Source organism: Tachypleus tridentatus, chromosome 6 (assembly GCF_004210375.1).
Source record: "Tachypleus tridentatus isolate NWPU-2018 chromosome 6, ASM421037v1, whole genome shotgun sequence".
Taxonomy (NCBI): domain Eukaryota; kingdom Metazoa; phylum Arthropoda; class Merostomata; order Xiphosura; family Limulidae; genus Tachypleus; species Tachypleus tridentatus.
The window spans coordinates 138,601,263-138,611,448 of NC_134830.1; positions in this window are offsets into that span (position 1 = coordinate 138,601,263).

Below are 10,186 nucleotides of genomic sequence, written 5' to 3' on the forward strand. Positions count from 1 at the left end.
GACAGAACGTTCTGTCCATTCAACAGTGTTACAGTTTGTTATCGACAGAACGTACTGTTTATTCAACAGTGTTACAGTTTGTTATCGACAGAACGTTCTGTCCATTCAACAGTGTTACAGTTAGTTATCGACAGAACGTTCTGTCCATTCAACAGTGTTACAGTTTGTTATCGACAGAACGTTCTGTCCATTCAACAGTGTTACAGTTTGTTATCGACAGAACGTTCTGTCCATTCAACAGTGTTACAGTTTGTTATCGACAGAACGTTCTGTCCATTCAACAGTGTTACAGTTTGGGATGTCGAGAAAACCCACTTGTAGAGAAATATATATGTAAAAACGGCTCGTTTTGGTTGAGAAAATATTTTACGTAGAAGAGCGAACAACGTTTCGACCTTCTTCGGTCATCGTCATCTTCACAAAGAAAAAAGAGGTAACTGACCAGAAGCTGACCACATGTTTAGAAGGGGTTGTGTAACTGAGTGTCGGAATGTAGAGGGCGGTGTTAGATGTTTGAATATATAATTTTATTTTATTATATTTAATATAGGTATGAAGGCGTTCTTTTATATTGGTTTATTTTGGGTTTAAGTTGTTGTATAAGTAAGGCTTCTTTAATTTTGCGTTTATTTATGCTTGTTTCTTTATTTAGTATTTGAGTGTTTTCTATGGTTATGTTGTGTTTATTTGACTTGCAGTGTTCGAAAACGTGTGAAGGTGACTTTTTATGTTCTTTGAATCAGGTTTCAATTTTTCTACTTGTTTCTCCAATATAGAAGTCGTGGCAGTTATCACATTGTATTTTATAAATAATGTTGGTGTGGTGTTTGTCAGTGTAGGCTTTACATAGTATAGACCTCAGTTTTGTGCTTGGTTTTTGAATAAATTTGGTATTAACAGTAATGTCATATTTTGTTACTAGTTTTTGCCAAATATTGGTTATTTGTCTGCTGATGTCGGGAATATATGGTATGCGGCAGTATATGGTTTCAAGACAAACTTCATGTTCAACAACCACAACTATATACAAACAAATGGCCTAAGCATGGGCGACCCAGTATCACCAGTTCTAGCCAATATTTTTATGACACAAGTTGAAACACAAGCAATTAACACAGCATTACATCCACCACTATACTGGTACAGATATGTAGATGACACGGTTGCGGGATTCAGATGTACAGAACACACACTTAATTTTTTCAATCACATTAACTCTATACATCCCAACATTAACTTCACATGTGAACAGGAAGAAAGCAATCAAATATCATTTCTTAACTTCAAAATTACAAGAACCGATACACAATTTAAAACAGAAATCCACCGAAAAATCACCCACACTGGACTATACATTCCTTGGGACTCAGCACATGAAACAAAACAAAAACTCAACATACTAAGAAACCAAATAAACACAGACATAAAACTATGCTCACCAGATAAAATTAACGATGAATTAGACAAAATAAAATAATACTTCATCAACATCAATAAGTTTCCTCCACAAACCGTAGAAAACATTATACGCACACACCTAGACAGAAAGCAAAATCGACTAACAAAAATAAATATATACCACGAATTAAAAAATCACGACACCGTATATTGCTGCATACCATATATTCCCGAAATCAGCAGAAAAATAACCAACATTTGGCAACAATTAGTAACAAAATATGACATTCCAGTTAATAACACATTTATTCAAAAACTAGGCACAAAACTGAAGTCTATACTATGTAAAAACTACACTGACAAACACCACACCAACATTATTTATAAAATATAATGTGATAACTGCCACGACTTCTATATTGGAGAAACAAGTAGAAAAATGGAAACCAGATTCAAAGAACATAAAAAGTCACCTTCACACGTTTTCGAACACTGCAAGTCAAATAAACACAACATAACCATAGAAAACACTCAAATACTAAATAAAGAAACAAACATAAACAAACGCAAAATTAAAGAAGCCTTACTTATACAACAACTTAAACCCAAAATAAACCAATATAAAAGAACGCCTTTATACCTATATTAAATATAATAAAATAAAATTATATATTCAAACATCTAACACCGCCCTCTACATTCGTACACTCAGTTACACAACACCCTTCGAACATGTGGTCAGCTATCGGTCAGTCACCTCTTTCTTTCCTTTTTGAACCTGACGATGACCGAAGAAGCTCGAAACGTTGTTCGCTCCTCTATATATAAAATAATTTTCTCAACCCAAACCAGCCGTTTTTTACATATATACGAATATTGATTTCATTCTGACAAATATAAATTGCCTGTACTTTAGAAGAGAGGCGAATCTTCAGCTCAGTTTGTTTTGATTCCACGTACTACGGAATTTGTTAGTTGTACTTTTGAAATAGGCGAGCTGATGTTCTGTAGAAAATATATCCAATTCTTCCCAGACTGAGTCGAAGAAACAGTGAAATGTCCGATAACATGTATAGAAGAGAGTTAAGTCTCCTTTGTTTGTCCAAGCAGTGTTTCATGGTTTAATACTAGCAAGTTGAGCTGGGTGAGTAAAGCACTCATTATACTTACATAGGTGGGGTTTTAAATTATGCATTATGTAATTAGATATTTATAACACAGTCAATGTAGTATTATCTCTGTCGCAAGAATATAACTGTCAATTGCATATGCTCATTGTTCCTGAACACAGACACTTAGTGATGAAGAAAGTTGGTTGTCTTCATAAAACACAACTGGAAATATTTCTATCACAGAAAGTTCATTGGAATGATTAATAAACTTTACAAATCTGGAAGAGATAATAGTACGTTGAATATAAATGTTGCAGGAATATGAATTTTAGTTAATATCACATAATAAAAGAACGGAAGTCCCAATGTAATAATTAAGAATGGTTGTAGTAGATGCCAAAAGCATGAAAACAATATTAATGTGGTTATATTGGTATGTATCAAACTGTGACAAAGTTGGCCCTGTAGTGCATGAGCTACTCAGATCCAATGCAATGTATGTAGAATGCATTAATCAGTTGTGTCCACACATCTCAGATAAACCCTTAGTTCACTGGGTGATCAGGAGACTGGAGATGAAACCAATGAGTCAGAAGAGGAGAGAACATTGTTTCTAATTGTTTCATCCTGCATGAGAATAGAGAAAGAAAACTACACATGCATCCAAAGTAAAGACAGCATAATCTTACGCAGCATATCCAAACTTTAGATGGAATATAATTAAATACAAAGTTATCAGAAATGAAAAATCGCAACCACAACAACACAAATGTATAGTCCCAGGTACAAATCATGAAGTGGATTATCCAGTAGTTTGTCCTGGTGTTTAGAGGTACTGAGGGAAGTAAGAATCGAATGTCTTCGGAGGGTACATCGTCTGACCAGTATAACCTCCAGTTCGCCAGCCTCACATGATGTACTGAGGGAAGTAAGAATCAAATGTCTTCGGAGGGTACATCGTCTGACTAGTATTACCTCCAGTTCGCCAGCCTCACATGATTAAGACAGAAACTGAGCAGATGAGGATAATTTAGCTTATAACATACCAAATCTTTACCACCTTTCTTTGTCTGCATCCAGAAATGGAAAGGTGGTTGCTAACAAAAAATGATAACAATAATAAATAAATGAAACAGAAAATGCAAAATAAATAAAAACCAAATACATTAAAACACATTACACCAAGAGGAGAGAGAGTAAAACTGTCCTTGAAGTTAGCATTCCAGATTTCAATACGATGTTTGGACATAAATAACAAGATATTAGGGTATTACCATACTAAACCCCACCTACATTATAAGTATAGTTTCCTATACTATATATAGATTATTAAGCAGCATTACACCGGGAAGACATATAGATAGAAAGAAACATATTTTCTTCTGTTAAGGAAGACAAAAAGTGTCCCTCTTGGAAATATTAATTTGTTATATCTCTCATTGGATAATAAAAAAATTGTAAAAGTATATGTTTTTAGAAGACACTCGACGAAATCTGTTCGAATATGATATCAAATACCAATTTCTACGTTATTCAAGGTGAACTCCTAAATACCAGTGGACACACAATACTCAGTAACAAACCTGGAATATCTTTTGCAGGTATTTTACTCTTTTCAAACTCATTAATTTCCAATAAGTTTGTGCCCATGCCCAGCTTGTCAGACTTCAAAGCTAGAAAGAGTCATGGAATAAATTTACTACCAACATCTGTTCTACCATCACTTCAAAGCCGTCTGGCACAGGATTTGGAATGTTAGTAGTAAGTATGCTTCTCTCCCTTTTAGATCTTGCTCTTCAATGGCCATAAGATGCTATTGTTCATGACATCACTAACACCTTTTCCTACCCTGCTCTCTTGGTACTTAATCGGGGGGTTTGACCCTTTGCCATTTTCTTTTTTTGGTGGTGAAGACAAATCATCCTTATAGCTGTTATCACCCATTCACGCTGGTGGAACCAAAGTTTGTTCTTCACTGGACCGACATTACATCAATTGGACCTGACAGCATTCATTCTGAGATGCTTCTAATTACCACCCTCCAGCTTTGAATACCTAACTGTCTTTATGTAGTTTCAGGGAAGTGGGTTCATGTCTGTCTTGTTTGGATCCTTGAATTAAACAACGTCTTTCCGCTCACCTAATGCGGATTTTGTCGACAGCACTTCTCAGGGTTTTGTCTTGATTATCACATTTTCAGTATTACAATCAATGTTATCCCTGGACAATTTTCTCCTATTGTTACTAACACATTATATGTTGACGACTTTCACATTTGTTGTGCAGCAAGTTGTCCCACTTTCTTGTTGGGGTGGATCAGAAGAAACGGTTTTCCCTTTTCTTTCTTTAAAGTATTTCATTACATGTTTTCTGACCCACAGCTGCTTCTAGTTGGTGTTGCTATTCCAATGGTATTCTGTGGCTCATCCTTGACTGTGTATTTACATGTATACCACGTATTAAAAAACTTCCTGTCAAGTGTACACTGGTGCTCATTATCCTCCATGTTCTCTCTTCCACCTCTTGAGGAATGGATCGATATTCCATGTTCAAAATCTATCATTCCCTCGTATCAGTAAAACTGGATACACACCTTTATAACCACAGAAGTTAAACCTATCAGTTTCATGTGTCTGTAAGAACTGTCCTTGTGCAATTGCATTTCACCAATACAGCATTCTCGAATTAGGAACATTAAATCTCCAAAATACTAAGAAACATAATGACAAAATTTGTTTGCGACATCTACACAGAGTTTGTAGAATGTTTAAAATCCCAAACTGAAAGCAAAGCTAAAAGCGACAATATAAGATGGAATAAGCAAAATTTATAGACAGCGATGGTGTTCCTGTTGAATTATCAATAGTCATGCTGATTTATTAGAAATATTTATTTTTATTCTTTAATTTTTTTGTAATTTCAGTGATATAACTGCGAAATATGAAGATATTGTTTATATTATTTGAAATATTTTTCTACGATTGATATATCTTGTGAAATACCAATTAAACTATTGAAAACTTCTATATTTCTTTTTATTTGTAGATATTTGGGTGCTTTTAGCACAAACATTATCCGTAATGAAAATAAAATGATAACTTGGACCAAAAATGGCGATATGATATATAATTATTTATTCTTTTATAGAGTTGATTTAATCACCAAATATGAACAGAATAATGTAATTTCAAACAAATTAAATTACCCTCTAATTCTTTTAATTTTATTATGATATTATACATTATAAAACATATACATATAGTGAAATTTAACAACCAAATAACATTAATAAATATAAAACAAATCAGCAAATTTATACTCCATAAATATTTAAAGTGCCATTGTTTACAATATATAAAAAACTACAACACATAGAATACACACACACAAAAATTCAACGAGGATGAATATTTGTCTCACGTCGCTTATAATAAGTTATGAAGTTCACATTCCTTTGATCGTAATATGAAAGGATGCTGTGTGAAAAATAAAAAAAATCATTTGTTTAAAAAAGTACTAAATCTACATCATAAACATGTTGTTAAATCAGTCTCTGTATACAGACAGTACTGTGCAAAAGTGCTGGGACAAGATAATATTTTGTCACTCTTTCCATTTTACGGATATAATTCTCTCATGCGGTAACTGATTGTAAATTTCAACACAATGGTAACTCTTCACTGATCCCTCTTGAGAACTGAATGAACCAGCGTAAGAATAATCAATATTCTTTAGAATTCGTGCTTGAATGAAATATAGGGCTTGGAATAATTGTCATAGAACCACATGCAGTGTCTTAACAGAGAACTTAGCATATAAAACATTTATATACTGGGAAGAATAAATTTAATAGCAATCCACAAATAAACCTTCATTAAAACAGTGTTTAACACCATACATTAAGTTTTGTTGTCATGTCACAGCCCCCAAGGCATGAAGAATTGTCAGAAAATCATAGAACTTGCATAAAAGCTTTATGTGATGCTAGTTGGACTCTCTGACAAATTGCTGCAGAATGAAACTGTTCCTCAATCGCCATTAAGTACACCATATATCTTGAGGTCAAGACAGGTAAATTTGAACATGGGAAATGAAGAGGAACAACACTTAAACTCACTGATACTGATGTTAAGTATTTTTGTTTACAAAAGGAAGACTACCACTGATCTCAAACATGAGATAAATGAGCAAATATTAAATGACAGAAAAGTGTCCTGATTTATAGGATCAAGAAAATTCCATGATAATGGAATATTTGGTTGTGAAGCAGTCAAAAGAAAACTGATAAGAGATTTACTTTAACAAAAAACAAAAAAAAACTGGACTGCTAATAATTGGAATGAGGTGTTATGAATGAATGAGTCCTATTTTGCAGTATTTAGGTCAAAATGTAGGTAGTATGTCTGGTGGAAGATAGCCAAAAGATAATTATCTCTATGTATAGCACCTGCCATGAAGCATAGGAGAAATGGTGTGTGGATTTGGGGATGTTTTTCTGCTGAGATGACAGAACATATCTACAATATAAATGGAATAACACACTAGCACAAGGAACGTCAAGTACTGATCCATCATAGTGCACCCATTTGTTTGCAAATTATTGGTAAACATTTCTACTTCCAAGATGATAATGTCTCCAAATACTCATACAACCAATGCAGAAATTACTCAGTTAAACTAAGAAGCTGTTAGAATCATTCAAATGATGCATTATCCCATACAGAGCCCCAATCTCAATTCAATTGAGCAGATTTGTCAAATAAAAATATTGAGAAATCAAAAGTTACTTCTAAAGAAGTTTTATATGATTGTATTAGGGACAATTGGAATAAAATCTCAAAGGATACTTTATTTAAATATCTTACAGTAGTATCCAAAAGGCTTTCTGTAGTTATTAAAGCAAAAGAGAGAGACATACAAAATGTTAACTGTTTCCTGTACTTAGTCACTCTTACTAAGTTTCTATTGTGCTAAGTTATGATAATAATATTAAAACAATTTGATATTTCCTTGACAGTTAACTTCCATTGTTCTTTTGAGGAATCTTGAAATCTATTTTTGACTTTGTTCTAATGGTTTTCCACAGTTCTGTATGAGAAATTTAATATATGTTACAAGGCACAGTATACTAAAGATATTCTGACAAATGAAGAGCATATGTATCTCCATATGTTAAGCTACAACTCTCTACCAACATGATTTGTATGAACAATAAGAATGCAAGTGTAGTGTAAATCCAACTGGCGTTGTAGATCAATAAATAACAATTAATATTTAATCATTTATCTCTAAACAAATGTCTTCAAGGTTAAATTTTCTACCGATAAAAATGTTAGAAAAACTTTATCATAGAAAGCATCAAAAAAAAATTATTGCGAAAATTTTTAAAAATACAACTCACTGCTCATTAGCAATCCTACATGAGTCTTTCTATAATTTCTTGGAAAATTCCCAATGTGATGGTAATATCAAAACGTGAACAAAAAATTGTCAGTGTCAAAATATTTACACAACAGATGGTGAGGGATATAAGAATTGTACCAGCAGTAAAATGTGATATTGTATGGGATTGATGGATATTACAAAATAAAAATGATAAATTATGCAGTGATGTTTTAAGTCGATGTACTCAAACTGTAAAATGAACATGCAAGCACAACAACAAATTCCTCTACTTATTAATATTGCTTTTTGATGTATGTCATTAGGAGAATAGGTTGAAAGTAAAACAAAATAGTGAAGTAACAGTAATTCACGACATACCTTCAAGAGTTCAGAAGCTGTGTATCGTTTCTGTACGTCTACTTCCAAACACTTGTACAAGAAATCTTGGATCACCAGAGACATCTTATCTTTTTATTTAATATTAGCCTTCCCATTTTTCGCTATGAGATCAAATATCTGAAAAAGAAATGGGACATCATGACTTTATGTATATCTATATGTGTGATTAATGGGTAAGCCTTGTTCTGTCTTTTCTTATTAGAGTCGCTGGAAGACATTTCAACCAAATCATACAATTGTGTTTTCAAGTAAAAGAAATATAACTATTAAGAAGTTGGGTATTGTGAAACAATGATAATTTTTATGAGTAATATTATCACAGAAACATTTCTCTTTAACCAACGCAAGCATTAATTCACCCAAATTCTTAAAAGATCTCGAAATTGATTATGAAATACTTTAATTTTATCCAGAAGAAGACTCTTATAGATTTATTCAATCATAATTTTCTACTCTCAACTCATCAAAGTATTTATATACAAAAAGGAAAATACATTCAAATAAGGAGAAAGTTGAAATTCAATCTACTCTTTTTTCCATGGCTGTACGGTCTGGTTGGCAACACTTACCATGAGGGGATCTTCATTACAATAAGGAGGCTCCCCATGAATCATCTCAATAATTGTAATGCCAAAAGACCATATGTCGACTTCACGTCCATATTTTTTTCTTTTTAACCATTTCGGGAGCCAACCAGTACGGAGTGCCGGCCGTTGATGTTCGTTTACTTTGTTGTGGTGTTATAACGGCACATAATCCAAAGTCAGCTACATGATGGAAAGAACCAAGAATAAAATTTTCATTTGAGTGAAAATTAAGACAAAAATGATTTAAAAAGAATTTCAAGTTAGTCTGACAAAATGAATTGAAAGTATATTAATAATTCTTACAGTTTTGAAGTCACTATGTTAGGATCAACTTACGTAGTAAAATTTTAAAATTGTTAAAACTACTTTTTTCAGCCAGTTGTATAATATCCTTTTTTTGAGAGCAAGACAACATTAAGATAACATTCTTTGTGCCCATTCTCCTATCTTTTTAATATTCAGACATATAATTTATAATGAAATAAAATTCTATTATCATTTGTTAAAGATAAATTGACAACAGAAATATTCAAATAGTTAACTGTAATTTTGATTTGTGTTGCTTTTATTGCAAATTTTGATAGAAAAATAGAAATATTTAATCATCCAAATGCACAAACAATTCTTGTCAACGTACAAAATATTGCTACAAATCTGTTCTTTTTATACATGTTTACCGCTTATTATCAGAACAAAAATTCTTAATCAAATGTGTTTGGAAAACACTTGGAAAACTACTTCTATAGAAACAATGATACTGAAGACTGTATTTTACCTGGTGGTTATGGTTTAACTACTGTAGCACACCTGGCCACTTCTATAGAAACAATGATACTGAAGACTGTATTTTACCTGGTGATTATGGTTTAACTACTGTAGCACACCTGGCCACTTCTATAGAAACAATGATACTGAAGACTGTATTTTACCTGGTGGTTATGGTTTAACTACTGTAGCACACCTGGCCACTTCTATAGAAACAATGATACTGAAGACTGTATTTTACCTGGTGGTTATGGTTTAACTACTGTAGCACACCTGGCCACTTCTATAGAAACAATGATGATACTGAAGACTGTATTTTACCTGGTGGTTATGGTTTAACTACTGTAGCACACCTGGCCATTTCTATAGAAACAATGATACTGAAGACTGTATTTTACCTGGTGGTTATGGTTTAACTACTGTAGCACACCTGGCCATTTCTATAGAAACAATGATACTGAAGACTGTATTTTACCTGGTGGTTATGCTCCAACTACTGTAGCACACCTGGCTACTTCTATAGAAACAATGATACTGAAG